The 25,823-nt window shown below is 39.5% G+C and overlaps 1 protein-coding gene across 1 annotated transcript in view; it reads right to left on the bottom strand.

Moving 5' to 3' along the window:
- Positions 1-24,104, bottom strand: part of LOC122793164 (coronin-2A-like) — a 2,539,836-nt gene extending 2,515,732 nt beyond the window's left edge. The window contains exon 1 of the mRNA XM_044060980.1: positions 23,985-24,104. The gene's annotated coding sequence lies outside the window, so the exon portion shown is untranslated. The remainder of the gene's footprint in view (positions 1-23,984) is intronic.
- Between the last annotated feature and the right edge of the window lie 1,719 nt (positions 24,105-25,823).

Genomic DNA, 25,823 nt, shown 5'->3' with positions numbered 1-25,823 from the left:
ATTATAATACAATGCCCCATTTGGTATGTACCTCTTAAGACATCTGCAACAACTGGAAAGGCCTCAGAAATACCTCACTAAAAGAATCACAGGCCTAAAGCAGATGTCCTATGCTGACCATCTAAAAAAACTCTACCTATACTCTGTCACATATCGTCTACTCAAAGGCGATCTCTGCTTAACATACAAGGCCGTGTCAAACCCAGAGCTGCTGGACATGCTACACTTAAAGAAATCCCAATCCCTCAGAGCCACACGCTCCAGGGATCTAAACCTTGTCAGCACAATGAACAAAACATGCTGGAGGGATAGGTTCCTAATCCAGAGACTCCCCAGATTCTGGAATAGACTGCCCATACATGTCAAGCAGACCGCCTCTTTGGCCCCCTTCAAAAGGAACCTTAACGATTGGATGGGAGATAGGAAATTCACCCCAGGGATCACATCAGTCACCTTGCTAGACAGGGGTCCAGGGAAGTAAATATTGTGGGAAGAAATAGCCAGGGAATTGTTATTGCTAGGCTTGTATAGGCCCTAGGGCCGATAGCCTAGTACCAATATGAACCTATTCCAGTAAGGGTTTAAATTCTGGTAAAGGAGTTAATCTTTATTTAGTTAAAAGCAACGGACTTAGCCTTCCGTTAAGAACTTGGCCAGTATGCATTCCAGTAAAGGAGTTAAATGGCAATGGCAGTTTTTGTAACACAACGGACTTAGCCAGAAGCATGTAAGGAAGTTAGTCTTTTCGGCACAGGTTTCAAAAAGCAGTTTTAACGGGCTTAGCTAGGCAGGTTTCCGCAGATTTTGTGACACCTCGCATTTGTTTTTGTGTCATATATTTAAGGTTGGTTTTAAGGCTTCATATCTGAAGTTGTCTTTCTGTTTTAAAAAGAATGCATTGTTTATCTTCTATGAGACACTAGAGAAGTAAAAAAATATATATAACATTGATGTGACTGCTTTAGAGTGAATACCAAAAGTGGCTAACTGATGTTATTTACCTTCTGTGTTATCTTGCCTCCATCAGTGTAAGACAAGTACACAAATGTTAGTTTAGTTTAGTACTGAGGAGTAAATCAGACATATTTTATTATATGCATTTTCAAGAGCTGTACACAACTTAGTGTTTCAAGACATTCTTACTATAATCTTGCTCAAAATGTCTGCATTTTGCATATTCACAGAAGTTTCTTTGGATGTACCATAAATTGACAATGTGGGTTGCACTCCACTATTAAGTAACATTATAAAATCTACCATAATATTCTGAATTATGATTTTTTTTATTATTTTACAACCATGACTGAACAGCTTAAAGACTAAATGAAGATGAAAGGTTATTAACCAACAACAACTCAAGGCAACACCATTAAGCAAAGAGCACAGACCAATATCTTATGTGGTTCCAATCCCCCCCACTCCTGATCTTTGAGTGGTACCTTCACATTGACTCATTGATATCATATTCTAAGAGAAGGTGTTATGATACTTGTAATTCTTGCTTTAGCTGCTCCACCATCATATTCTGAACTGGGTAGATAGTACAGCTTTGATGACATAATTATGATATTTGTGAGTCTTGCTGTGGCTTCTCCATCATCATATTCTGAACTGGGTAGATGATGCAGCTTTGATGACATCATTATGATACTTGTGAGTCTTGATTTGACTTCTCCATCATCATATTCTGAATTGGATAAATAATGTAGCTTTGATGCCATTATTATAATATGTGTAAGTCTTGCTTTGGCCTCTCTACCATCATGTTCTGATTTGGCTAGGTAATGCAGCTTTGATGACATGACATCATTAAGATACTTGTAAGTCTTGCTTTGGATACTCCACCATCATATTCTACATTTGGTCGATAATGCAGCTTCCATGACATCACTCTGCACACACTATCCCACTTACATTTTTCTTCTAAACCCATGTGTTTTTAAATTATTCCTTTTGCAGTAGCACTACTCAAATATATTGTGATGTCTGTCTTGTACAAGCAGATGGGGGTTAGCTTGGCACTCCCTGTACATCCAACTTACCACATATTGAAATGTTCTTTTCATCAAAAATACTCACAAATATCTTCTACAAATTCTTGCTTTAGGTCTGAAACCTCTGTGAGTCATGGGCCAGATAATCATGGTGCCATGATGCTCATTCTGGTTCTCAAGATCCCCCAATTTCATCTACATTCCTAAACTACCTTAACACACCATAGCAAATGTTCATTGCTTACAATCCATTGTACAATTAGACTGATAAAACTTCTACTCCTTCTCAATCTGTGGGTTAGGTTTTGAAGATGAAAAAGGGCAGGATTCTTGCATTTTATATCAAAACATTAATCCAAATAGCATGAATCATTGGTATACAGCCTGAACAATTGTAACATACTAGTTCTCTGCTTTGACTTACTTTTTCTTAATCTGTTGTTAATCATAAAAATTGCACCCTCTTCAAGGGGACTATGAGTTGAAAACAGCCCAAAGGTAATCTTGATCCACTACTGGCTAGATGCAATTTCTTTGAATGTGGGTTTCAATGCTGTTTCAATGAACGTGAGTTTTAAGGGCAGAGAAGTTTTAATGCTAAGTCCATTTTCATTGTGAGACGGTATTGCTTTGTTTAGCAGATGTCTATTAGTGTTTGTACTACAAAATGTAAAATACAAGTTTTAAATGTTGTTGTGTCTTTCGGCTTTTCCCGGTTAGGGGTCGCCACAGCGGAACTCCGGTCCGCTAATGATTGGCAGTAGATTTTTAAGTGCCGAGTTGCCAGCCCTGACGCACAACCTTCAACGAAGGTATGCCCATTCATGCATGTCTCCAGACAGAAGACGCTCTAGCTGAGAATCGAATGGACAACGTCTTACTGTGAGGCGATAGTGCTACCGCAGCACCACCACCACAGTAAAATAAAAGTTTTAAATGAAATCCAAATAATTGCTGTAGAAGTAAAGCAGTATGCACATTACAGTGTTTATGGTCAATGGGGCAAAATAACCAAGTAATGGGACATTGGTTTTGGAATGGCTAGAGGGGGACTCTGGCCCTTACCATGACCCATGCCCAAACCTTAAGGTCCATGACAACTGCAGCGCAGTGAAGGACATAGCAATGTCCTCCACTATGATGCGATAGTCATGTACCTTAGGGTTAGGGCATGGGTTAGGGTAAGGGGATAGCTTTACTAACTATCCCCTTACCCTAACCCGTGCCCTAACCCTATGGTCCATGACTATCCCACCATAGTGGAGGACACAGCTTGTTTTTTATGCCCTCCACTGTGCTGCGTTGTTTTCGGTGAAGTGCACTTACGCAAAAGTTCACTTTCGTTAAAGTAAACTTTTGTAGAAGTGAGGCTTCCTATTACAAGTCGTGAACTTTCGTTCTTGTAATAGGAATCCATATATATATATATATATATATATATATATACATATATATATATATATATATATGTATAACTATATATATATATATATATATATATATATATATATGTAAATGACATGGGTCTACTTCATTTAAAAGAAATCTCACTTACCCAAGTTTTAAATAACTGAAATGACAATACCAAAGTTTCATTTTAACGAACACTCATATTACCAAAAGTCTAACCAGGGTAAGGAGGCAGTCAGCCAACAGTAATAAAAAAAAGCATACAAAAGCATGTCAAACCCATCCATTTGGGGGGCCTTGCTCCCCACACCCCCCAAACTATACCAACTCCGAGATTGCACTGTAATGGGGAAAAGGGCAAACCCCCAAATGTTGGCTGACTGCTTCCTTTCTCTGGTTACACTATCCATAATGTGAGTGTTCATTAAAATGCAACTTCAATGTTGTCATCTTGGTCATTTAAAATTTGGGTATATGAGATTTTGTTTATATGAAGTAGGCCCATATATATATATATATATATATATATATATATATATACATATATAGATATATATATATATATATATATATATATATATATATACATATATAGATATAGATATATATATATATATATATATATATATAGATAGATAGATAGACATATATATATATTATATATATATATATATATACATATATATATATATATATATACATATATATATATATATATATATATATATATATATATATATATATATATATATATATATATATATATATATATATAGATATATATATATAGATGGGTTTTCAGTCTTTTGAACTTTCAAGATTTTGGTCTTAGTCTTTTGAAATTCAAGATTTTGGGCTTTCGGGCTTCTGAAGTGAATCCATATTTATACATATACACACACACACACACACACACACACACACACACACACACACACACACACACACTATATCCACCACATAGTCTTACTTATGCTGAGGCACTTAAATGAAGTCTTCCTAAAACCTCAAAGACCTCCCAGACATTCCACCTGTAAACATCCTTAGCAAACCTGAAAGCACTCAAATGAAACAACACCTAGCACTACTTATATAGCCATACCAAATGAAGCGTCAAGTACCAAGCCTATAAGGCATGCCAATACACTATTCGGGACTTTAGTCACAGGGGACTCCATTGTATGACATACTGATTCCCCACTCACCAGGGTGAACAAGGGGAAAATAACAGCCAGTTGCCTATAGGAAGGATCAACCAGGTTATGCATGCACTCAAGTCATTGCACCACAGATTCACTCATAGTCCTTGTAGGTGTAAATGACCTGATACACCTCCATAAACTATATGAAGAGAGACACTATGGAGGTCTGTGAGTATGTGTCAGAGGCTGGTATAGCATTCTACCTTCACCAAGGATGATGCCACAACACACACAGAAGATGATTGACTTGACTGACTTTAATTGGCTTAGTTTTTTATGTCATTCTAGGGGGATACAATAGCTTTCAGCATGGGAAGACATGGTTGACAAACAATGTTGCTTTGCCAAGGTTGGTCTGCACCTGTCCTCTCTAGATTTTTGAACATTTGCTAAAACATTGTCCTTTCCCATGGAGCTTTTTTAGGCTATATCAAATTGAGAAACTTTCCAACAGAGGAAAATGTACTTAAGGAAATCCAAAAATGTTAACTGCTCAATGTCAGGAGTCTGAACAAGAAATTCCACTCCCTACAAGCTCTCCTCACCTTTGAGAATGCAGACATCTATGCAGTTACTAAAACATAGTTTGAAGCCACAGAAAGTACCTCAGCAGTGCAAAGCTTCAGTGCCTTCCACACATTTAGACCAGCAACTGCACAGGCAAAGATGAAAGTGGGGGTGACTCAATCTGCATCAGTAAAAAGTACACCTCTGTGTTGGTTAAACAGGAAGATACACTGGAGTCCCTCCACATTCAGATTACCATAAACAAAGTCCCATATCATATCCTAGCAAGCTGTAGTTCATCCTCTCCATCTCATGAAATCCATAGCTCATACTTAGACCCTACCTCTCAACTGTACAGATTTTCGCAGAATGTCCGGATTTTTGCCTCATATTTTTGGTCTGTTCCTCATAAAAATTGCATTTTTTGACAAATCACTGGGATGATCTAAGGATTAAAGTCACTAAATAAGGACATGCATTTGAGTTTAAGACTTCATATCCTTCAGAAAATCCATGCTAACACAAATCCTGTTATTCTAGCAACTTTTGAAGTTTAGAAGAGCAATATTTAAAATGTGTGCCTATTTTTGGGCCTTTGTCCCCCCATTATGTCAGGCTTTGTCCAGATTTCTTGTGCTAAGAGGTTGAGAGGTAGACCTACTGGAGACACTCACCATTCATCCATATACCATACTCATGGGAGACTAATTATCCTCCTACAAGTTGGGAATTCTACACAACCCCAAATTTACAGGTGCAAACACAAACCAGTTACTATATACATCTACTAGCGGTACAACCATACTGGAACTGATACTCACAAACACAGAGGAATGCTATACCTCCCATCCTCACCCCCACCCCCCTGTGTTGTGTCTTTTCTGGTAAGGTCAGACCACAAACCGGTCTCTCTCCTTCAAGTTAGAAACTACTCCAAGATGACCTACATTTTTATTAAGTGATAACCTGTCAAAATTTCAAGACCCTCCAAACCCAGATAATACAACAGGCTATGCAGAATTATGCAAAAAAGCTCTGTACAACCATGTCAATCACTGTATAGAGGCTGCTGGCCTACCAGAAGTAAGCCCAAATCTAACTCAAAAAACAAACCACCCTTGTAGAATCAAAAATTAAACAGGTTGTACAACAAAAGAACAGGTAATAGCTGAAATTAGGAAGTGTAACACCAAAAAAGATAAAAACTCTCTCTTAAACTGAATAGACAGCTGAGACAACTAATTAAATCAGATAACGCAAATCTTGAGGTGAAGATAGAGTCCTAGGCCAAGGACAACTAAAAGGCTTTCTTTAGCTATGCCTGAAACCTCAAAGGCTGTATAAAATGGGTCTATATCATTTTATCGAAAACTTTCTTTGTTGAACGCCTTTTCATCAAACCATATTCATCAAACCACTTTTCACCAAACCATCAAATCAACCTGGCCACCAGAGCATTCATAACAAAAACTACATAATTTTAAACAAACCAATGTGGGGGTCTTTGCCCCCCTCACACCCTCCACACCCCACCTAATTATATATACCAACTCTGAAATCACACTACACTGGGGGAAAGGGCAAATGTGTAACAGCCACCTATCTCCATTCCCTGGGAAAAAGTTTTGCTGATTTAATGGTTTGCTGAATATGGTTCGATGAAAAGGCGTTCGAAGAAGAAAGTTTTTGATAAATTGATACAGACCCATATAAAACAGCAAGTGAAACTGTCGATAAGTAGAGCCATTGTTCATGACACCAGGAGATATAGAAAATCTTCCGGCTGACAAATTCAGCTCCAACTTTACCCCCCACTCTCAGCCACTCCACCCAGAAAATATCATCTAACATAACCCCTCTAATTACCAACAGCGAGTAGGTCTTAGATACGCTCTCTAAGGCCAAGAATACAGCTTCAGTGGTCCCCATTAATATCACAGGATGACTCCTAAATAGCTTAAAATATGACCACAGCCTCCACAAAGGCTTTGTACCATGTGAATGGAAGACTCCTGGAACTACAGACCAATTAGTCTGACTGGTCTCATAATGCAAAGCCTTGAACAGAATTATCATGTAAATGATTAACAATGACATAGGAAACCTTCAGACTCAAGACCCAATCCAACCTGGTTTCATCAAAGGCAGGCCATGCCTACTGAACCTGGTGAACTTCTTTGAGAAGGTTACCAGGGCAATGGATGAGGACAAAATGGTGCAAGCTCCCTAACTTGACCTAGCTAAACCATATGATACAATATCCCACTCAGACATTGTAAATAAACCCATGGAATTAGGTATAAATCCCTATGTACCTTGTTAGATAGCTAGATATCTCACAGATAGGACCCAGGAAGTTAGGACTGGAGAGACCATCTCTGCAAAGGTAGAGCTCCCAGGAGCTCTGTGCTGGGTCTGCTACTCTTTGGCATCTAGTTTTTGGAAGTTATGGTGAGTGTCAAGGACCTCAGGCTTGCCAGTTTGGTAGATGATTGCAAGCTAGAAGCAATCGTACAAACCACCCAAGATACTAACATCTTATAGGAAGGTCTAGCACAGACAAATGATTGGTGCTCAAGCCACTGCTTAAAGCTCAGTTTCAAGAAATGCATAAACGCACCTTTTGGGAAGTTAGCCACCCAGGGGGGAAACTATCTCACTGATGAAACAGTAGTCAAAGATTTGGGAACTTATATAGATAGTAACCTGGCTTTCGACCAACATGTGTCTAAGGTAGTAAGGAAATCATTTTAATGTCATTCAACTTATAAGTAAGGGTATGGCAGCTAGGTCCAGGGAAGTCATCTGCAAACTGTCCTCAGTCCTCATTAGAGCCATCATTCAGTACAATGCCCCCTTCGGTATGTATCTGACCAGGCACACGCAACAACTGGAACATCCATAAAGGTTCCTCACAAAAAGAATACAGGGCATAAACTCCATGTCCTATACAGAGTGCCTCACCCTATCTGTATACTCTGTTTCCTACAGACTGCTGAGAGGAGATTTATGGCTAGCACTCAAGGCATCCTTAGATCCTGCTGCAGTGGACATTTTGCATATCAACAAAACAAACAGCAATAGAACTAGCAGATCTAAGGATTTAAACATTGTTTATGACTTAAACAGGACATGTTGGAAGGATAGGCATGTATCTCAGAGAATCCCATTCTTTGGAATAGGCTTCCAATCCATGTGAAGCAGAGCCGTTCCCTAACTCAATTCAAGTGCAACCTGGAACAGTGGATGGAAAATCAGAAATTCACCCCTAGTCTGCCACCTATGTCTCTGATGGACAGAGGCAGGTGTTAAACCATGCCCTACTTAGCATACACCCCTTACAACCTCTAAGGCACAATAACACATGGGATACATATGGGTTGTATGTCTGGGCTTATAAAAGCCCCAGTGGTTGTTAGTCTAGTATGTACCTATGAACCTATGAATTGAAATGCAATGTACACACTGTTTTTCAGTATCACTGTCTTCACCTAGCTTAACTACCACACATACATACTTAACACTACATACCTTGTTTTCCAGCAAAGAAGAAGCAGCAGCTGAACATAACTGGATGCAAAAGAAAGCAGATGCACCTCTCAAAGTAGTGGGGTGTGATTGTCTATGTAGCATATATGAGTGATATTTGTTTCCCATTCAGTTGTCCTTCTTCAGATCCATCTGTGGAAGAGAAAGAGGTCAGACCGTGGTCACCTTAGTTTGTGCCAGCCACTGCCTCTTCTGTTGGTTCACCAGTGCTCATCATGTCTGCCATTCATCCTCCTGCTGGAGGTAAGCTGGATGGGTTAACGGTGTCCTCTGTGTTAGATTCTCAGAATGGGATGAAGGCACCGCTCCTGAAAGTGAACTGGAAGAGTTTTCAGTGATCTCAGACATCAAATGTGGAGGCTGCTGCCAAGGTGTCTTGATAACTGCATGCCCACTTTGGCAATGTACAGTACCTTCTGGTCTGAATGGCATACTCATGTGGCCTGGAATCTCCATCCATAGGGCCACCAGGGGAGCAACTGCCCCATAATGTCAGCCACCCAAGTGAAAGATGTCTGGGTCAATTGCAGTCTGAGCTAGACTGGCATCCAGCCATGCTAGAGCACCACCATATCCTCATCCTAGTATTTTCCATCCTTTATGTCTCATTACCCATTCCCTGCTCACTGTCCTCCCCTCCCTATCACCATTTGTCCACCATCTGCATGTATGTGTCCATCCACTGTCCTCACCAACTTTTCTGATTATACCATCTCCGATCATTTCTGTCTGCACCTGATACCTGTTCTTCTCCCTGTATCCCATTCACAAACATCCCTCACTACCTTCTCCATCTGCCCCTTATTTGTATAACTTACAAAATAGGCATGTACTACCATACACAAAAAAATTAATCTTTCTTCTCCACTCCTTTCATACCATATGGTTATCCTTCTGTGCTTCCCACTGCTTGCTTTTCTTCCATTTCCTGTTTCCTATCTATGCCATTTCCTCTAAATTGATATGATGACCAGGGTTGCTTATTTCCTCTGCAGACCCATTTTGTGCTTCTTGTTCCAGACAGGCACTACATGTAATTATGCATTGGCACATCACATACAGTAGCATACAACTGCTCAGTCTTGCCTCCATGTCTAGCCTGTGACATCCGTCACACTGCACATGAGCACTACTGTAAAGCAGTCTAGCATTGTTTATACCATTATCACTGTGCAGTCCTTTGCTTGATATGCCAGTGCTACACAATGCTTAAAACGTCTGATTAGCTGTGCAGGTCTTCTGGCAATGACCTCAAAAATTAGTGCTGCTAATGAATCCCAGTCTGTATGTAAAACAAATATATATTTTGCACATCATTTAGTGCTTTGTTCCATTTATCTTTTTTTTTTTTACTCATGGCATATGTTGCCTATAGCACTGTGATGCAATTTCCTCTTGTATCTTTTTTTTATTTTTGTCATTCATGTTTACTATATCCTTCATAAGTATCCATTTTCCCTACCCAGGTGTCTGCTGATTTTTGTGATTTACCTAATCTTTTGCACATACTATCATTGTGGGACTCACTGCAAGTCTTTCTACCTTGGCCAATAATCTGTTATGTGGTACAGGGTCAAATGTCTTGCTAAAATTTAAACAGATCATGTCTGCAGCCCTTTATTAATCTTTACTAATCTTGGGCACTCAATCATGCACAATACAAATTATCTGACATAACATTTTCATCTTGTGATTTCTAGATAGTCTATATTTTTGAACATCAGCAGTGATTCTACATTGTTTTTATAACTAAGGTCAAAATGACAGGTCAACAGTTTCTAGTTTCTGCTATAATCTCATTTTTGTGAAAGGGAACTTAATCTGTTCTTTTCCAGTCCTCAGTAATTGTTAACATTACCCCCCCCCCCCCATAATTTGTTAAAAAGGGTCAGTTAGTGATATTCCTAAGCATTACCAAAGTCTGAATGAATTCCGTGACAAATCTCAACAGCTCACACTGCCCTGGGCAGCTTTACTTCTTAAAGTTATTTCAGGACCTTTTCTTGTCCAAATGAACTAGAACCAACCCATTATATTATAATTCACTAGTAAAGTATCCATTTTCTCATCAATTGTGAACTTTGATAAGACGTGTAGTATTCATTTAGTAGCCCACAATCCTTTTCTTCTCACTCCAGTCCATTCTATTCAGTTTTATTATACCTTTCATTACCTTTCTTTGCTCACTTATATATCTGTAAAATGATTTATCACCCTTTCTAAATTAAGGGGCTATTCTACCCTGAGTTGTCACTCGTTGTGGTCTTTATTACCAGAAGAACAACTCTTGATACACTTGTTTCCTTCTGCATTTACCAGTATTGTTACCTCACCCCCTCTTCCTGTTATGTTTTATTATACTTTCTGCGTAACAAAGAACCTTTTCTTTTTTTTTTAAACAAAGAACCTTAATGTATCCTTTATTCCAACCAAAACACAAGTTGTCCTTTTGATTTGCTCATTTACTACTTCTCTGAAGTCAGTTTTGATATTGCCTCCTTACATTACTTTCCTGCTCCATCTTCTTACCTGTTTGCTGCTACTTTTCTTTGACACTACTACATCTTTTTGAAAAGTCTGCCATCTTGAAGATTCAAGCTCTAATGAAGACAAAGGTAAACCGCACCAATTTAATAATCTTAAAATGGCTAACATCCAGATCTGGGATCTCCTCTCACTCCAGATTTCATAACAATAGGTTCAAGACTGCTGTTTCTACAGTAGGTTCTCATACTATTTAAGTCCTGCTCTTAACAAGAAATGAAAAACGATCCTTCTGTTAGGTGTTCCTGGAGTCATGTTGTTCCAATTAACATCTGTCACTGTAGTGTCTCCCACTGACAATATCTCTCCCTCTGCAACCCTAAAAACACCATCCATTGTTTTCTTATGTCTTTCTCTTCAAAAGAGGAGGACCTGGTTATAACCATTATGTGGGATGTGAGTGATTTTAAACAGATAATGTAGGATTGCACTGATTTTATTCTGTGTGTCTCTCCCCAACCCCACTTTCAGGTGATAATGGCTGGTAATGGAAGCTGCTAATTAAAGACTGAAAGACTGTATTTGTACTCTTAAGATTTTGGTTGCCTTCCAATAAAACATATACCATCATGCCAACATAATCCTGCATCACAGCGCTGACAGGACCTACATCCGTTATCCATTCGTTTGTTGAATCCCTTGATACCAAGAACCATATCCTCAGTCTCAATGGCAGTTGGCACCAGTGAGAATAGGTGTTCTTTGCCTTTGGCCATTGTCCACTTTTATATTATACAGCTGTATATTTACTCTAGCTGAAACCCCAACTGGTTTGGTGTGTCATGGCAACAGGAAAGGCAGCCTAAAAATACAAAACCAAATGGCTCAATTCTGAGAATTAACAGAACTATTTCAAATATCTAGACTATAAATGGTATTACTTGTTTATTTTATTTTTATTTTACATTTGTTTACTGGGATACTCCAACTGGACCAGGTCCATTTACAGCGGAGGCCCGGGGAGAAAAGCTCCACATTTACATAACAATCATACAAAAAAATCAGACAGAAATGTAAAACAGAAAAAGAGAATGTCAACATGTTGCTGTTGTTGTGTCTTTCGGCTTATCCCGGTTAGGGGTCGCCACAGCAGAACTCCGGTCTGCTAATGTTTGGTAGTGGATTTTTACGTGCCGAGTTACCAGCCCTGACGCACAACCTTCAACGAAGGCACGCCCATTCACGCATGCCTCCACACAGAAGACACTCTAGCTGAGAATCGAACGTGACAACGTCTTGCTGTGAGGCGACAACGCTACCGCAGCACCACTACCGCGGGACAATATGGTTACCAAGGGAAATGTTATGCTAGAGATAAAGAAATTAGAGTTGTGGTACTGTAGCATTAATACAGTAAGTATACTAAGAAGAAAGGTATATGAAGAAGCAAAATAAATGTCATATAATACATAGACATAGCCATTACTAGGCTTTAAGACACAATACCCAGTTAAACAGCTACCACTCTTTTTAACAGGACAGTGCTTTTACATATGGCACACAATAATTACTTACTAGTGTAACTCATAATGTCTAAATCATAAGATCAAATATGTTGGTATTCAAGCCTGAAGCAATATATTTTCTTTGTTTATTCCAACCATGAAACTTTTCATGTGTTTTCTGCATATCGAAGTGCTTCTGTGTGAGATAAGTGCAGCAAAATTCAAGAACTTTGTAAGACATATAGCAAAACCAAACAGGAGAACTCCTAAGGTTGCTCCCCATTATCCCTGAAGCTATTAAGTCAGTGAGGAGTGATCAGTGAAGCACAGGAATACATGCATATGTGCATAAGTTTAAAGGCAGTTTCTAGGCATGCAGTCCAGGAGAACATTAATAAGTCTAGCCCAAATTCCCAATCGCTCCAAAGCAACATCTGGTTAAATGACTTGCTCAAGGTCATACAGTAGTAAAATAAAGGCTCAAATCCAACCCTTTATCACAGGATACAGATTATTAACAGCTTGTGGCCTTAATCCTGTCAAGGAGGGGTGCAAGTCAATACCACCAAAAGTGAAATTTGAACCCATGCAAACAGAGCATAAAGGATTAGTGGTCCATCACCTTCCCATAAGGCACCTTGTCTGCAGATGGGCTTGATGTCAAGAAAAAACCACGAAAGGCAATTTTGCTTCACATATCTAACATTACATTTATGCAAAACAGAAAACAATGTATTTCTTCTAGTTTAACATGACATACACAAACACACACATATTTTTTTTTCAAGTTGGCCAAGTGGACAGAATATTTACAATCTTCTTTTCACACTGATCTGTGGGACCTAGCACATTTACATCATTTACTTCAATTTAGACAATGGTGGAAGTGGACATCTTCAACGTGATTGGAAAGCTGCAGCAGTAGTTACAAGGACTTGCAGTTGTACTTAAACCTTGTTAATTGTGGTTTAAAAAAAGTTGCAGTTAGGGTAAAAAAAGAAACAAAAAATTCAATTGTGTGTGTGAGAAAGAAAGTGTGTGTGTGTGTGTGTGTGTGTGTGTGTGTGTGTGTGTGTGTGTGTGTGTGTGTGTGTGTGTGTGTGTGTGTGTGCATTTGAAAGAAGGAGAGAGAGTGAGATTGAGCGTGCCAGAGAGAGAAAGGGAAAGTGCATACCAACCAGCTTCTTTTAACAAGAAGTTGACTCCAAAGAGGCTTGTGTTTTCTGAATAAACAAATATATGAAACTGCAATGTCTGTCTTTATTACCGAACTGTAATCGTCAGCAATCTACCAGAAAATAAAAAAGGCAAATCAGGGATGTTCTGCAAATTCAGAGACAGTGGGTGGGGGGGGGGGGGGTTGTAATACTTTGCACTGCATGATTTGTTTTTAATCACAATGACAGGTGAAGTGTATCCAATCAAGAAAGTGGCTGTAAATGCTGAGCATGTGTGTGTGTGTGTGTGTGTGTGTGTGTGTGTGTGTGTGTGTGTGTGTGTGTGTACACACATACAAACACAGACACACACACACCTATCTCTCTCTATATACATATCTATACATAAATCTATATCTATATCCAGATCTCTGGTGAACACTACTAGTGACAGGTCTGCTGTTGGAGGTGGAGGCCCCTATTTTGACCTTCTGGGTCCTATCGGTGAGCCAGCTGGCCACCCACCTGATGAGATAGAGATTTATGCCAAGTTGTGTTAGCTTTTCGATGATGCCCGAGTAGGGGATTGTGTCAAAGGCTTTGGCCAAGTCAAGATAAGCTGTGTGTACTAACTTTTCCTCATCCAGGGCCTTGGTGAAAGTCTCAGAGAAGTCAACCAGGTTCAACAAGCAAGATCTACCCTTGACGAATCCGACCTGGGTGGGATCAAGTGCTTGGAGAGTGCCTATGTTGCTGTCTATGAGGTCCATACATATATGCTCCATGGCTTTACAAATCAGACTTGTCAAGCTAATGGGGCGATAGTTTCCAGGGTCAGTAGTGGCACCACCTTTGTGCAAGGGGATGACAATGGCAGTTCTCCACTCTGCCAGAATGAAGCCTGTACTTAGACTGTGGTTGAATAAGGTGCTCAATGACAAAGCTAGTTCTTGCTGGAGATGGTGCGGGATACAGCCTGGGATACTACCAGGTCCCATGGAAGCTGTGTTCTTTGCCTTGGATAGGGCCTTTAACACTTGATCTATGGAGATGTGAGGTGCGGGACAAGTATTGGGGATGTCAAATGGGTCTTTGGCGGGGAAGGGGAGTGAAGTTTGCACTGATCCTATCTGCTAGCAGGTTGACTAAGTCCACAGGATCAGTGTACATGGTACCATTAAGTACTAATTCAGAACAAACCTGAGCTTTGCCATGGAGGTCCTTGACATAACTGAAGAAGGCTTTGTGGTTTCCCTTTGTTTCGGAGGCTAGTTTCGATTCATAATTGACTTTGGAGGTTTTCACTAGTGATCTAATTTGTTTGTTGAGGCTAAGGAGGGAGTTTTTCCAATTGGGAATTTGTGCCTTTTTACCCTAGGACAACAGTGTCTTCCTTTTGTTGTAAAGCTTGTTGATAGAGAATGTCCACCAGGCAGGTTTGTCTTTCCTTGAGAAGCAGGTTTTAGTTCTGTTGGGTATGGCCAAGTCCATGCAGTTGCACAAGTGCTTATATACTGCACTGGCGTGCTGTTCAGCATAGTTGTCTACATCCTCTGTGGGGGTCGGTGATGTGAAGCTACTGATACCCTCCCTTAGGAGGTTGTAGTCATCTTTTGAAAAGTTTTTTAGCCTGGTTACAGCTGGAGGGGGGGTTGGGTGGGATAGAAACTTCGAATGAGACAGACCGATTATATGATTGCACCAGGGAAGAAATTACTATGGGAGTGGTGCAGCAGTCACCCATGTTGGTGAGAACCAAGTCCAGAACGTTATCTCCTCTTGTGGGGATGAGATGAGCTGGTCTAGTGCGTTAGAACTGATGAAGTCAAGGAATCATTGGGTGAGTACATTAGTTCAGGAATAGTTCACCCAGTCTATGGTGGGGTAGTTGAAGTCACCAAGGATCAGGGTGTTAGGGGGTACCTAGAGGGAGTTAAGTAGGTCCAGGTAGGAGTGGGTGTCCTGAGTCATGGAGGGGGGGTCTATAGCTGGCTATAACTTGGATGGGTGTCTTGCCAATTGTCAGTTGCACCTGGAGTAGTTCTAGTGCATCATGCTGGCAAACCAGTCTGGAGGTGTGCCTGTCCTTAATGAAGATAGGGACTCCACCAGCCTTAGTCTTCCCAACCTCATTTTGGATTTGGAATGTGTGGAATGAGGTATAGCCTGGTAAGCCAGGGGTGCTCTCCACTGCCTTGAACCAAGTTTCTGTAACTGCACAGATGTCGGCATCTTCCAATGCGAGGAGAGTCTCCGGTAAGTGCATTTCCAGGTTAAGGCTCCTAGCATTAAGCAGCATAACCTTCAATTTGCTTTTTGACATATCTTTTATGTTGGAAGATTCGTCTTTTGGACATTTCTTAAAAAAGGCATAATGAGGGAGGCAAGAGCCTTGGCCAGAATCTGGAATCCCAGGGGTGACAGATGTAGGCCATCTCTGGCAAAGTATCGAGGCCTGTCAACCATTTCATCCCATGCAGACACATACTGGATCCTCTTGGAATGACACCAGAAACTAAACCAATTACTTTTTGTTAGTACTGTGGTATCATTCTGGCTGAAGGTAGAATGCTGCTTATGGCTAGGGTCATACCTGCCTGTGACACATACTCTCTCTTCATATAAATCAGGGAGATACATCTCAAGTCATTCACACTGACATGGACAATGACAGAGTCACATTTGTACATGTTGTGGAGAGACATAAGTGCGTGCATGATGTGGCTGATTCTAGCACCTGACAGACAATTGACTGTGACCTTCTCCTTGTCGAGCCTGGTGAGGGGGACACTGGTGCATCTCACAACTGAGTCCCCAATGACTAGTATGTTTGGTTTATTGTTATGCCTTATGGGCTGTGTTGGGTTTACTGTTATGCCTTATGGGGTATATTTGTGAGACAGTGTTGTGTTGTCTGTTGTGTGTGGTGTGTTTGGTATTGCATGTGGAATGTATTTCAGTGTGTTTTGGAGGTCTCTCCTGTTTAGGTAAGTTTTTATTGAGGACCTCTGCATTGGTGGATATGTGTTGTGCTTGGCTATGTGATGTGGGTGATGTGGTGTTTGTGCTGGCAATCTCCTCTTTGTCAGGAGTACTGATTGTGGCGCAAGAGAGTATGGATTCCAGGTTACAGATGTAGATGCATTTCTTGCAAGCAGAAGAATTATGTACTAGGGGAAGAGTGCTACTAGTGAACATGAGGGAGTTGCTACACTGCCTCAGTATGCCCATGTCGACCAGATTGGAAGGAGAAACTGGTGGGAATTGTCCAGACATAGTGTTTTGAAAACTTGGACAGAAGAGAGGGTTTTGATAAGGGTTTGTCCACAACAGATTAGACCACAAAAACCTTATTAAATGTAAAATAACTGGCCTGAAGCCCAAGTGCTAAAACCAAAACTAAGAGGGTTAGAATAACAGGCAAATTTAATCAGGCTACTAACAAGCAGTAATAAATACAGCATAATAAAAACCACTTCAACACTTAAGAGCAAGCAGGAAAGCAAAATAAGGTAATAAAGTAGGAAGAACACAATTACAGTAAAAACAGCTGAATAAAGTGTTTGCATGTATGATGACTGATCGAAAATTGGATGATCAGCAACTGGCTTCATATAAATAACGAAAGGAAAAAAGAAGATACATTTATGTGTATGAGTTAGCATCGCTCTTGTTCCTTTTTTTGCTTTAAATCTTTTTATGAAGCTGAAATTTGCACAAGAGAGTCATTCAAGTAAAATAAAACCTGAATGTGCTACCTAACTATAAATCAGCTATGCAGAAATCAGCTTTAATGAACAGGATTTTGTTAAGTGGCAACTGACATATTTTTTCTGTACAGTTTGCTCCGACCCTTTTCTATACATCCCACTGTCATTTTTTTCTCTCTGTTACAATACTTAATAATTCAAATATAATTAAGACTAAGTTCCATTTTGTAGTAATTGCTTTTTGGTAGCCAGTAGAATTAAACTTAATAAGGCCTTACTATTTCTAGGCAATTCAGATCCTGTAACCCAGCTCTAAATAAATAAATAAACAATTAAATAAATAATTTCCTTAGTTACACCCATTTGTTGACCCAATATTTCTAACAGAGTACTCTGTAGAAAATGTTTAAAGTCCGCCAACTCATTACACTCCCAAAATATGTGTTCCAAATTACCTCTTTCTTCCCCATCACACCTCCAACATTTGCCATCTATCTGATGAAAAATTCATAGTAAGGACTTATTAAGTTTAGTTGCCAAAAACAAAATTACTAGAAACCAACTGCAATTGAAGTACTGACTGTTATAAATCAAATAAAAACACTCGGAGATGGGATCTTTAGAAAAGGGAAGGAACAAATTACATAGAAATAAATTAAATTTGTAGGAGCAATTCATGCAGAATAATGTTCAGGAGGAGTGAAAATTCAAAGACGGCAGGACTTGAGAAATTTGTGTAATATTGGAGTAAATGATAATCATTAAAAACATGTATGTGTAATGCATGAAAATGAAAAAACGTTTGATTTTTTTCTAGTAATGTATCAGTACCCATGTTGTGACTAAATGCATATGAATTTAATAAAGGTGTTAAAAAGCAAGGCAAATTATAGTGAATATTTGGAGAGAATTCCAGCAGGCAGAGTATGCAGCACAGAAAAACCTATTGTCCTGCAGCAAACAAGCACATGCTGGTAGAATAGATGGGAGCAAAACTGTGATATGTGTCAAATAGCTGAAGCGTCATGCAGTAAAGTCTGCTGTTCTGCTGTGTGTGATTTACTTCCTACTTTTACCTATTCCATGTTATATCTTGCTCTTCACATTTGTTTGTTTGCGTCTTTCGGCTTTTCCCGGTTAGGGGGTCGCCACAGCGGAACTCTGGTCCGCTAATGATTGGCAGTAAATTTTTACGTACTGGCTTGCCGGGCCTAACGCACAACCTTGTACTATCCAATATTAACTGTCAGTATTCTTGCAAGCCTAGTTACAACCCCTCAAAGATATTGTCTCTCTGAACTCTGTTTTTGGGTCAAAGTAGCAGCTCTAAAATACTGAATGCCCTTTCTAATATCAACATGAGACATTAACTTAGCTTTTATGTTTCTTTTGTTAGTTATACATTACTCCTTGGAACAGCCTCTCTGCCTCTCCGGTCTCTGGAATGTGCTAATTCATATACATATGTTCAAACATTAGTTACTCATATTCTGTTCCTGGCCTCTGTTTTTTATATCCTTAATGGTTGCCTTATTATTTCTCTACACAATGCAAAAGCAAATACCTGTCCAGATGGACACATCCTTTGCAATGAACTAAGTAAAATCTGAAACGGTCTCCTTGGTGCAGAACAGGAATCTTACAAGCCATCATTTGCCAGGTCATGTCCTTTAGGCTTAGTTATGTTTGTTTCCATCAACAATTAATTTGTCATCATACAGAATGGTTAAAAAATATCTGCCAATTACTTTTTACCAGAAAGTGACATAACAGTACTTGCTTTTCTCTGTGGAGCATGTGATCTGTAAAGTCTCCACAATTCAACACCTTAATATAATCTTACCTGATACCACAAATTCCTTCTAAACAAGGGGAACATCAGTGGGAAAAGGTCCAGCCACAGCTGCCACCTTCCAACATTTAACACAAGTACAGGCTTTGACTTCCACTCTCGTGTAAATGGTGACTTGTTGAGCCATCCAGTCATCTTTGGCTACAGACTGGTACTTGAAAATCAGTGCACATTCCAGCACTTGGCAATATCTTGCCAGTCATGTATGTCAGCAAAATGTCTTGCCACCAGCTACACCCCAACTCTTCCTGCACACACACACATATGAAGATTAATCCTTGTCAACAATAAAAAAATATATATATTTAGGAAACACTAAATCAGTATCATATGGTCACTGTCAATCTATGTGATAGCATATGTAATGATCATATGCAGCTACCCAAATGACCACATGCAGCTATCCAAATTCCTTCCTTCAGGTTCTGAAATACATGTTGATTTATCTGCTTACTAATGTTGAACACCTCCTTAACATTTTTGATCTCAACCACTCCACATGGTATGTGCATGAGCTCTGGAGAACAGCAACTGTGGTGCCTCTACATAAGGGCATTGTTGTAAATGTCCCTGGAAATGATTATCCTATTAACCTCCCTAACATTAGCTGTAATGTCACGCTGGAATCATACTCAGCATCATTAACTACAAAACTGGAAACTTACACGCAATCCATCCTACTTGGTATGGTTTTGAGAAGGGTAAGTCTTGCTAGCTTAATTTGGCTGACTTTTCCAAAGGTGTGACTAATGCTATTAATGGGGATAATTCTGTCCCTGCCACTTATCTTGATCTTGCTAAGGCATTCAGTACAAATCTCCATTCTGGTATTACTGATAATCTTACCAATTTAAATATTAACCGCTGTATTACTCAATGGATTGCTAATTGGCTCTGTGATCATAACCACATGGTGAGGGTTGATGGTACCATCTGTCTAACACATGAGTTGTTAATAGAGTACCTCAAGGTTCTGCCCTGGGTCTCCATCTCTTTGGCATCTACTTCATTAATGTGAAGACAGATGTCTGAGTTTTGTGGTTGACCAAGTTATGAATAACTGTAAACTGGGTGCTATTATTGACTTCCCTGATGACCCAGATGTTTTCCAAAATGGGCTAAATAAAGTCAGTGCCTAGTACTCTGACCATGGCCTTAAACAAGTTGAAAAATGTAGTATAGATGCATTTGGGAAACAAGTCTTTCCCATTGATGTAAATGGAACCCTAGTAATGGTTTAAACAGTTGTTAGAGCTCCAGTCATTTTCATCAACTAAGAACTGTCCTTTGATCATAAGTATCAGTTATAATAACAAAATATTTTTTTTTCATTGCCCACATAAATCCTCATAATCCAATCGGGGTTTAGTTCCCCCTGTATTCCTCTCTTACGAGGCCAATCATCAAGTTTAATGTTCTAGAAAGTACATTTCTAAACAAATATCTGTCTCATCTTGAAAGAACTCAACATCTCTTAACAGAAAATCAAAGACTAAGTTAGTTATGTATTTATTTACTTATTATTACTTTTATTTACTGGGGAAGTCTGACTGGGCACATGACCCATTTTCAGCAGAGGCCTGGGCAGAAAAGCTCCATGTGGTGTAAATACAAAAGAAATACAAAAATCAATAATACACAACAAAAAAATAAAAATGTATAAATACATACTGTTCTAGTTACATTTTGTTACAATTGAGATATGATAGCATAATAGCAAGAAAATATGAGTAAAACCATTTACAAATACTGACAGAAGTATAAAAACAGTCATAAGATGAAGGGGGACTTTTGCAGAAATTAAAATGGGGAATAGTGCGTGAACAGGGAAGAAACAAGGCGAGGCCAGGAGAATTTGTAGTTAAAAGGAGGTGGTGAGGGTTGGGAAGTTGGGGTTAATAAAATGTCTAGACTGAAATTAAGTAAAGGAACGATAGGAAGACATTATATGAGATAGAATAGTTAGTCATGTTGTGTACAATTACACAGCCATGAGTAGAGAAGGTAAGATTTTAGTTATTTTTGAATGCTATTAGGATTATGTTCTTGTTTTATTTGTAGGGGGATTGAGTTTTAAATTTTAGGTACATGTTGGGCGTATATGGAGTTCCCAGCAGTATTATTAGATTTAAACACAGGTAGAAGGAGTTTGTCACTGGAGTAGAGAGGCATTGAGGGGTGATATAGTTGTATAAGATCAATTAGAGAGGCGCAGATGTTTGGTTTATACATGAGATTGTATATGAAGGTCAGTTGTGAGTAAGTCAAGTAGTCTGATTACTCTAATCAGTGAAATTACCAGAGGGCAGTACAATGGTCAGCTGTATGGGGACGATTTGCAGCAAATTTTGCAACCTTGTAATATTATTCAAGTTTGTTAACCTGGGTTGCTTGCACGTTACATAGAACTGCAGCAGAGTATAAAAGTAAGGGAAGGGTGTGAGTGAAGGCAATCTACTTTCATGTATTACTGGACATATATGACTTAGCTCTACAGAGTGAGCTTGGTTTTTGATGTGTTTGCTTAATTATGTGTTGGATTTGGTAGTCAAATTTTCCCTTAGCTAGCTGAATAAATTAAAAAGTCTTTCACATTTCCATCTCCTACAGACTCCTACATGGGGAGAGCTCTACCTTGCTTTTCAGGCTACGAAAGGTTCTGTTTTATTCTCCATCTCTTAAACACTAATAATGTCAGGAATACTCACTCCAAAACTCTCAACTTACATGGTAAAATAAAAAGGATTTCTTAGAAAGATAGATACAGCAGCTTAAGGATCCCCTACCTGTGGAACAAACTTCCCATGCATATTAAACAGTGTAACATCTTAGCCTCCTTCAGGTTGAGTCTAGATAGTTGGATGGGTTCACATAAATTCCTCCAGTGATAAGTAGCATGGACATGGTCTTTATCAAGGCTGGAAAAAAAGAACTAATGTAAATCTAACAGGGATACTTCCTAGGGTGATAATAAACCACAAAACAAAGACAGCAAACACAGTAAACCACCTAAAGAAGCCAGCAGGTCCTACTGGCATTTTTGTGTGGTTTGTTATATTTCCTAGGGCAGTGATGGCAAACCTTTTGAGTTTGGCATGTGAAAAGCTCCTAGCACAAAATAATTCAGTGCACTTCACATGAGAAATGAATGCAAAAGTAGTGTATTTAGTAACTTGGGTGCTGCTACTCACTGGAGTGTCACCCAAACCGTTGTGGAGTGTGTCACCTTTGACACGTATGTCATACATTTGCCATCACTGTCCTAGGATGTATGGCTTGGCTATACATAGTTTTCAAACCACATACCTAGCATTAACAGGTGAACTTATGAGCCTATCTTTTGGACATGTTGTTTGCTATACCTGCAACTCATGCTGTCCATTAGAAACAAAAAGTCCACTCCATTCTCATTGGTAAAATGCATACTTTTTTGTTCTTAGATATGGAAAATTAGATAGTGCTGGGGGGTGCTTCAACTTCAATGTGTGTGTGTGTGGGGGGCTCTTCAAACAGCCTGAAAACCACTGCAAATCAGTCTACGTAATTTTTAGTGACCTTGCTTCTGGGTGAAAACTCCTGAAAAATAAAACGGACACATTTACAAACAGAATGACTTTCAACTAAAATGTATGTTTGCTCGATTTCTCCAAGATGTCTAGTACACGTTTTTAAAGTTTCACATTCTTCTGACAGTGGTACTGGTTATCCGTTTTTCCAGTAATGGAGGAAGTCAATGCAGCCTTTCTCATTACACGTGGGAAGCACGGTGATGAAGAGTTTTATTACATCAGTTTCAGGTTTGTAACATGGTACACCTGGTTACTGTGGTTGACGGTGTACGTTTCGTTTTTCCGATTTATGACTGCACACAATCAGCTTCAGTGAAAAACGGGGGCATGATGACCTGTATTATATAACCAAAACACTGCGGTTGACAGCAGCAGGTACACATGGCAACTGTCCAAGGCAGCCTCCTGGCATAACACACACCTGAACGGGAAACTCGAACGCAAAACGTTAATGAATGCAAGTGTAAAAATTGTCAGGGTGTTCACACCCCCTCCAGAAAATGATCTCACGCAACTATTGTAATAAGATAATTGTGTACTTGTACATTTTTGAAACTGGTTGGCAACAACACAATTGTTGGGTTCCATTTATGAAACCTAGCTAACAGTGATCTGTGTTTTCTGTTATAAAATCCAACTTTAGAACAGCTCTTTATCGCCTCTTTGAGTCTAAATTACGATTGGAGAGACAAAGGCACACAACACCTTATGGGCAGACGGTCAGTGATGGTGGCACAATGTTTAAGCTAAACTATGAACCCCCCCTCAATACTGCAGTCTGTCTTGAGCACTTAGCCGTCCACGTTAATTGAAATTTGTAAAGTGCGGTAGTTGCCTAAAGCTACTGCGCATCTTAACTGCTTGTAAGGAAAAACATTGCAACACTGCAGGTGCAGGGTACCATTAATATGCACCGCTATCTATGCCAAACTGTTTATCTGAAAAATTAATAAGAAAAATAAGTACGGCCATATCTATAAAGATGGTAACAGGACGGAAAGGTAGAAAACGGTACTGCGGGTATTTTAATTTGTGCTCTACCTACCTTCCCGGATGACGAAAAGTACTTCTCAGATGAAACAAAATAATTGAAGATAAAGGACCAAATAAGATTATCTGTTAAACGCAGGTACACTATATTCAAGAGACTCAGATGCCAAGCGATACTCCCCTCCTTCTTACTCCCGCCCCTTTCCGACCCCGCCCAACTTGCGGAGCGCGGGGTTCATCGCCTTCGCCCAGCTACTACTGCCAAACGTTGTAGTTTGGGGCACGAGCTGTCGTCCTGGTGATGATAATAGTGTATGTTTGTAGAGGACATATTGGTCCAATTTGTTCCATACAGTAAACTTGAATACTTACTATACAGTGACACCGAAACGTTATCGCAGTGAATAAAAAAAACGAGGCCTGAAAACTGATTCAGGCAGGTGAACATTAGCACGGCGAAGGCTTGAAAATTTTACTTTTAAAAGTCCCAAGTGAATCATAGCACAAGCAACTTAGAACAGCGTTCGAGAAGTGCAACAGTAAGGCTAGTGTCCCAGGACTGATTTATTACATGAGTTTTCAACAATAATGTTGGAAACGCTGACAAATCATTATGGTGAGCATGAATGCGCACTATTTTATAGAGTTACTTTGAAGGAATGGCAAACCATTTCACAGCACTAATTTAGAGAACCACTGTAGGTTGGCAATCAGTACCACGCCCTCTCTGGTTACACAGTGAATGCCCCATTACATTGTACGTACTTGAGAATTGTTACGGACACTTGGGCATTCATAATGACGTTCTCGGGTTGTTTGTCCAGATAAGGTTGTCACCTTTTCAAATGCCCAAAGTGGGACATTTTTGGTACAAACGTCTGATTTTGCAGGCCGAAACATACCCACGGCCAGTACAAAGGGCAGAGCATTTTGTCTTAAAATGTCAGAACATTTGCCATTTTTACAATTTTTTGCAGGACCCAACTGCCCAAAGAGGGACTGTCCCTCGCAAAGTGGGACAGGCGGTAACGCTATGTCCAGGTGCTGCGATTAGCAAGTTTGTCCGCAACGACCTCTGCCGTGTCCGAAGTCGGATTTTTTGTGAAAACAGAAGATTCTGTGGGACGAACCATACCCATAAGTGGTGCAATTTGACTCTTGTGCGATATTTTGCGAAAATAAAAGCACACTCTTGTAGCACAGCTCTCAGCCTTCCATCTCCAAAATGAACAATCGCCTTCATAATGTGGAACAAATGGGCAAAATGTGCAGCACATACTAATGGCTTACTAACAACTTCAACTAGGAAGGTCATCATGGGATGGTTAAAATATGGTGGTTTTACTTATAAAGAAGATCATTTAATGAATTAATATGATTAATTTCTATTTACCATGGATTTCATTAAAAAAAATTCCTAACACTGAATGTGTGACAAACTATTTCAGTGTGGAACTTTGAGGAACATGAACTTTTTAAGACCCCAAATGAGGTACGTTCCTCATAATGAGGTACACTTGAGAGGTATGTGACTTGTTTCTGTTATTTAATATTTCAGATGCAACATAAGGATATTTACACAATGTTTGTCGTAGGACACAAGTGCCCAAATAAGGAATAAGGGTCAGATAGTAGTAACCCTAAACAGCTATCGCACTAGTGTGTTGTGATTATTTCATAATGTTCGTCTTACAAGCTATGTCAGACTGTGAACTTCGTTTTCTGCCCAAGTTTTCAGTCTTGTCAATGATTTTGTTTTAGAAGTTTGGTGCCCCTTGTATACTTCGTAATCTTAGCTGTCACACACTTGTGAAGCACAACATATATTTTATTCCTTAAACAATCTAAGTACTAAAAGTAGTTTTATATACTAATCATACCGCTCAACCTATTA

The sequence above is a fragment of the Protopterus annectens genome, chromosome 2.part0, assembly GCF_019279795.1.
Source record: "Protopterus annectens isolate FY-2018-M chromosome 2.part0, PAN1.0, whole genome shotgun sequence".
In the NCBI taxonomy this organism is placed as follows: domain Eukaryota; kingdom Metazoa; phylum Chordata; order Ceratodontiformes; family Protopteridae; genus Protopterus; species Protopterus annectens.
The sequence above is the reverse complement of the archived record's forward strand: the minus strand, read 5'-3'. Positions and strand labels throughout refer to the sequence as shown.